Source organism: Aphis gossypii, chromosome X, assembly GCF_020184175.1.
Source record: "Aphis gossypii isolate Hap1 chromosome X, ASM2018417v2, whole genome shotgun sequence".
NCBI lineage: Eukaryota > Metazoa > Arthropoda > Insecta > Hemiptera > Aphididae > Aphis > Aphis gossypii.
This window is the reverse complement of record NC_065533.1, coordinates 32,118,422-32,125,352: the sequence shown is the minus strand read 5'-3', so window position 1 is coordinate 32,125,352 and position 6,931 is coordinate 32,118,422. Positions and strand designations below refer to the sequence as shown.

At 24.7% G+C, this 6,931-nt stretch overlaps 1 long non-coding RNA gene across 1 annotated transcript; it reads left to right on the top strand.

Annotated features, from left to right (window-relative positions):
- The first annotated feature begins 497 nt into the window (after positions 1-497).
- On the top strand, positions 498-1,699 carry LOC126552780 (uncharacterized). The gene is made up of 2 exons (XR_007606201.1): positions 498-795; positions 1,509-1,699. It is a non-coding gene; the product is annotated as an uncharacterized LOC126552780 (long non-coding RNA).
- The last annotated feature ends 5,232 nt before the right edge of the window (positions 1,700-6,931 follow it).

Here is a 6,931-nt window from a genome sequence, read left to right as displayed (position 1 = left end):
CGTATCAATTATATTAGGCAACGTTTTTAAATCCGTATCAAAACAAATATCAACACCTCTTTATCGGTGATTGATTTGATATGAAACATGGGTACTGGGTAGGTATTGTACCTGCCTATTGTATATAATATGGTAAACCTGGTTATATGTTATTGTTTTTATTGATTATAAGTAATAACTTATAATATAGAACTTATAATATATATAATGATACAGACAAATTACAAATTATCGTACTATATAACTGGTATTGTTATACATATATCCCGTAAGTGACGACACTGTACTGTTTGTGAACTGAATTAGTGAATACCAAAGCAAATTATTGTGTTTAATAATCTATGGATTTAAACGAAATGTGTATAAAATTTGACAACGGTATTTTATAATTAACTGAAAATAAGCGAAATGATGATTTTTTAGATTAAGATTATGATTAATTATCCTAAATAGATAATAAGTATTAAAATATTATATTATTCGATTTTTAATTCAATTTTTAATGTTATCATCAATGCCTTTTTTTATTAGGAATTATTGCCATCAATGACTATTTATTGACGTTAATTCCTTACTAAATTAGACATTATCGTTATTGATTATAGTCATTGTCAACATTGACTAGATGTGATCTTTTCCGGCAACATTATACATACTTCGCAACAGTGTCACCGGTCGCGACAATATGGCGCGTGATAAGACGTCAAGGTACGGATAATGACCGATACATAGTCCCTATAATACGTATATATCGCCGAAAACGATGAAGTTACATTGCATGTAAATGTGTAAAATGTGTGTGTATAATTAACTATGTATATATATTAACTATATATAATAAGTGTTATTATATTTAATAATAAAAAAAATGTATTTAATTCCGGTGATTTGTCATAAAAATACAATATTTTTCTTATTATTATTTCAAATGAAAAGATGATGTAAGTAGTACTATCTCTTTTATGGTCCTTTAACTATTAATTACAATACAAATTTTGCCGTTTAAATATTTGAAGTTTATCCATTTTTGAAAAAAAAAATCTTTATTTGTATAAATATAGTTCCATTTTTCTATAATTTTAGATTAAGTGCGTTTATTTTTTGTCTGTAGATATCTTAATTATAAAATTTGATCTAGTTAGTTGCTAGATGAGGGAAAAGTGGTCAAAAGTAAAAATATCGAACTAGTATTTATCAAAATAATTGTGAAAAAATCGTAATATTAATAAAAAAATAAAAAAACCTTATTTTATATTGTAATTTAAAAATCAATAATTCTATAGACTTGAATTGTCTATCAATTACTTTTACGATATTAGCATTTCCTAAACCTGAAATAGTTTTTAAAGTATTTTTAGCTATTATAGTTTGATTTTGATTGATGTATAATAAAAGTTTTGTTTGTGAGTAAAAAAGTTAAAAAATATTAAATAGGTGTATAAAAATTTGAAATATTTCAGCATTACTTAATTTTTTATTAACATTATATTTATCCTATTTATTGTCAGAAACCCTCAAAGTTGAAGATTGAAACATCTCTTCAATGGTGATAAACGGACACAAAGAAAACAACATACCATTTTCAAACCAATCAATTTACACTTTGCTTTAAATTCAAGATTACTAAAATGTTCAGCTTTTAAATAGTTAAGTATTGGATTCAAAAATATTAACCTAATATAGCTTCAAATTTTAATTAGTTTTAAAATCTTTGAATTATTGGTGTATCGATTATAATATACACCTATTATAGTATAATGGGTTATGACAAATCAATGATACTTTTTAATAAGTTAATTTATAATAATGCTACATAATGTTAAATAGTATTAAGAATGAACGTACATTATTAAGTCTAATATTTTATTTTACATTTTCATAATATTATATTGTTCAATATTATTTATCTATACTGTATTTAGTATTCAAGATGATAACTAAAAGCTGCATAATATCTTAACAGATGTTTTATTGGACATCTGTTACAATATTTTTTTTGAACTATTTAAGTCAAATAATAGAAATAAAATAATTTATTATTTTATGACTTGTACATAAGTAATACGTGTATCATGAATTATGACGCATACTGTGCTAAGCCATGTTGACATTATATTTTTCCCCTCTATTATAATTTTTCCAACTCATATTTTGTATTTTATAAAACTGACAAGTAATATTATGGAGTAATAAATTTTTAAATTGTATATTAAATAATATTTTAATTTATAAATCAATGACTATTCAATATGATAATGAATAATTAAAATTTTAAATTACACAAAATATAAAAATAATTTTTATTTTTAATAGGTACAACAATAAAATTTGGTAATTTAGCTGAGTTAACATTAAAATTGTATACGTTTCGAGCTGATTTAATGTATATATTTAATTATTTAATCAGTTAATCTGGTTTTATATGTATTAAATAAACAAAATAAATAGTAAATACCACAAACTTTCTTACAATTTTTATTTGAAGTATTTACATAACAATAAATTATAACTTATTTGTGTATTGTGGTCAAGATAATTATTTTAAATCTTAAGTTTTAAATTAACTTATTCTAAATAGGTTTAATATTTAGTAAAAGAAAACCCCTTAAAAGGGTATTTCAAAAGAAAACATTGAAGGAGTTAAGTTCAAAATAAGTAATAAAAAGTAATAATGAATATAATAGTAATAAATGAATTGACTTAAATAATTTACTAGTTAGGTAGTACACAGCTAAAATAATATAAGTAAATTTGTATTTTAAGTTTTCAAAGAAGCAAGAAAAGTATTGATTTTATATAATCTGGTTATATATGTTATTCTCAAAAAGGAATTTAATGGGTGGTAAAAGCATTACAAAAATTGTATACAGACACTTATCTTTACAATCCGGAGTACCTACCTATATACAAATGAGAAAATACTAAATAGTAGTTTAAATTTTAGGGGTAATTTTTGCAAATTCGTTCTAGTGTACGTTTTATAAAGAAAACTAAACTAAACATAATATTAATTTTTATTTAAACTGTTGAAATTTATATTCTAGTTATAACTTTTTGATATATAAAAGTGCTCTTAAATTCCATTTTTTCTTGTTTTAGTAAAATATACCAATTTGTAGTTGGCATAAAATATAAAATTGTGTATAATATATATAAGATAATTTTGATTGATTTATTTTGCCTATAAATTAAAATTATTATAGTTATTGTGATTTGAAAACTCATTGTGAGCACCTACATTGTATACTTAGATTTAGTATCAATGTCTAATAGATATCTTATAGTTTATACTGTCTTCAGAAAACTGTATTAAACAACCACACATTTTTACTAAAAAATAGTGTTATATCGGATATAATTATTGATCAATGCGTAATAAATGATAATATTATAGATATCAAAATTTTCTGTACCTGCATAGGTATTTGTTACTGTATTAAATAATTTACATATTTTAACTCGTTATACATATTTCAAAATTTCAAAATTATATAAGTATATAACATATATATTATATGAATATGATATACATTTGAATTAAATTGTAAAACTAGAGTTTATGGCGTTTATGCCCAACTTTAGTGTATGTAGAATAGGTAGATATAAATATATATATGAATGCTATACACAGTTTATAGAACCAGGATGAATTCCTATCAAAGTTACTAGGCCAATTTATAAAACTTAAAACTTCTGTGGATCTCATTGCTTTTCAAATTTTTAGGATTATTGAATGGTTTAACTGCGAGAATGCTTAAGTTAGTAATAAAACAATGTGTTATTTGATTGAATACAAGAATTTATATTTATATTCTAGGATATTACGTATAATAAAGTATTACGTAGTAAATAAATAAGAGGGAATATATTCTCATTATTGTCCTAAGTTATTTTCACTAAATATTTTTATTTATACCTAAATATCATACATATATTCTAAGCAGTAAGCACCAAGCTGTATGTCATATTGGTTTTACAATAATGTTGTTTTTTAAATTTTTTTGTGCAAACAACAAACATATTTTAAGAAAAAAAAATGTTTTAATACTAAGGGTGATTTAATGTAGCTAATTTGATATAATTTGTGGATTTAAGAGGGAAAACCGAAAAATGGTCTAAACAAATTAAAATTTACTGGAAAACAATTACGACTTGTCAACAAAAATGATTTTTTTTCTTGTAATTAATAGTAAACTTGAAATTTTTACTTAATATTTATTCTATAGTTTTATAATAGACATGTGCAATTTTTTCCTTTTTTTGAGTATTTATATAATTATTATAAACGTTTGAAGTTATTCAAATGTACAATAACGATTTTTCATATTTATTTTTTTATTTTTATTAGCTTCTAGTTAAAACTATGATAGCTCAACAGTTACAAAATTGTACTAGTACAACATTAAATACTACATTATGATAATTTTTCATATTTATGTTATTATAATTCAAATATAATAATCAAAAATAACAGAAAAATTACACTTATATTTAAATTATAATATTTTATAGTCAATGATATTGTTTAAAATATTTAAATAATATAAATAGAATATCTATTAGCATTTTAAATTTGATATACTTTATAATTGTTAGTAAAAAAGTATTTGCTTGGCAAAAAAAATGTAATTACAAATATTATAAAATCCCTCATAAATTATTCTTATAGTAACCTAAAAATTTCAAAAAACATATGCAATTATGTATATATTTTAATAAGACTAGAAATTTTTCGTCGTAGCGACGTAGCGTTAATTCTAATTTATTATATTCATAAAAAAATTTTCAAAATATTTAGACTTATGCTCATTATTTATACTATAAATATATCTACATAATATAATCTATCCATCTATCTATCCTTTCTACAGTACATCGGTGAACATAAACTATTGTAACTATAATATACATTATACGATTTGTTGTTGTCAACAATTAACCAATACCTTGATTTGATACCTATTGTAGATGGGAAAATAAATTACCTGCGCAATGTCAATCTTAATATACATAATATCGTTAGAAATAAAAAATAGGCTGACCGTCTCCGCTCAGAATCGTTTTTCGTTATCGTGTAATGATTTATCGTTGAATTCAAATTTAACACATTCATTACAGTGACCTACTAAATGATGAAGTACACAGTATATGTATGACACCTATATAACATACTATACTGCTGCATCTGAACAACTTCCCGGTTATTTTTTTCCATTAGACTTGAGATCATTCAATTTCATATGTCAATATTATGAGCTAGATAAAAATGGCAAACATATACCGGATAAGGTAGTTATGGTAATACTTGGTCAAGCACGATTTCGCCGTCCGCGATGTCACCCGTGGACTGACAGCCGATATTGAACTCTATATACATACATGTATAAGCCTATATAAACCCTATAAATAGGTAGTTATACATCTAACAGTCTACATAAAATGTATTAGAGAAATGGTTATATACCAATGTATAATGTGTGTTTATGTATAGGTATATATAGTATGCACACACATACACACATTATATACAGATTTGACGATAAGGCTGTGCGTATATTTTAGCATTGTTGTCAAACTGTATAATATATAATAATTAACCTAACCTGGTAGGTACGCGGTTTGGATAGCACGCGATGTCGACCTGCAACCGTCGTATCGTGGAAACCAGTTCGATTGCACGCGTGGTTCGTTATTTTTACTCCGTAATTGGAGACGCTCGAGACGCAAACTTCAAACTTTACGCTGCCGCTGCTGTGCCTACTACACACCGACATCGTATCGGTAGCCGGCGAAATGCGGACTTACGAACTCCCCTGTGCCCGTATCACACACACATAATAAATATACATATACACTACAACATAATATACTGCAAATTGCAGTGTTCCCGTTGCAGTTATTGCAGCTGCAGCTACATCAGGTCGACTGGACCGTCGTTTCTATTCGTCGTGACCAGATCGAGCATGTAAACCATCTCGGGCAGTTCCGATTCCGTCTTTGGATCGTTTTCGCATATCCATACTTATATATATATATATATATATATATTAAGCTGAAAATATAACATAACGGCACACGCGGACGCACTGCGCGTTGTTATGTATAATAATATACATTATATTATAATATACGACTATAAAGCCACAAACTAGCGACTTCTCAACTTTCCGAATAATAATAATAGGTAATACCTACCTAGATGAATCTCCACAATATTTCGCTTTTTATACGTTAAACACGCAGTCACTTATTTTATTTTATTAACATTCGATTGTTATTGGCAATAATTTATTGCTGATTATTTCGTCTTACACATTTCGACGTAGTTTTTATGATATTTCGTTTAATAGTTTATTAGTGTCTAATCATTTTAAAGTGAATATAATATTATAGTCTCCTATATATACCGCTGGTAGGTGGAAACGGAAAAAAAAATTATAAAAATAGAATAAAATATACTGTATTAGTTTTATTAATATTGATAAATAGGAACTTGTTGCTTAAAAAAAAAAAAACATAAATCACAAAATCATAGTCATACAAAATACTGTTCTATAATATTATTATAAATAAATTGAAGAATATTACTTGCATGTTTTCGTAAACTAACTTTTATATGAACGTGCTATGAATGATATATTGGAAATAGTATCCAAAAGAAAGGACTTGTATTAACCCTTATCCCCAAAAATGCTTAACTTTAGGAGAAAATCATCGTTTCAAAAATAATATCTATCTCGTATCATTTTTTATTTTTATAAAATTATTACTATTATAAGTACTACAACAACTTTATTCGTTTTGATTGTTGTTTAAAAATATTATGAGAGTTTATTATTAATTATTAATATAATCATTCACATGATTTAATTATTATTTGCAATACCATCTAAATAGTATATTATCATTAAAAGATAGTGAAGTACTAAAG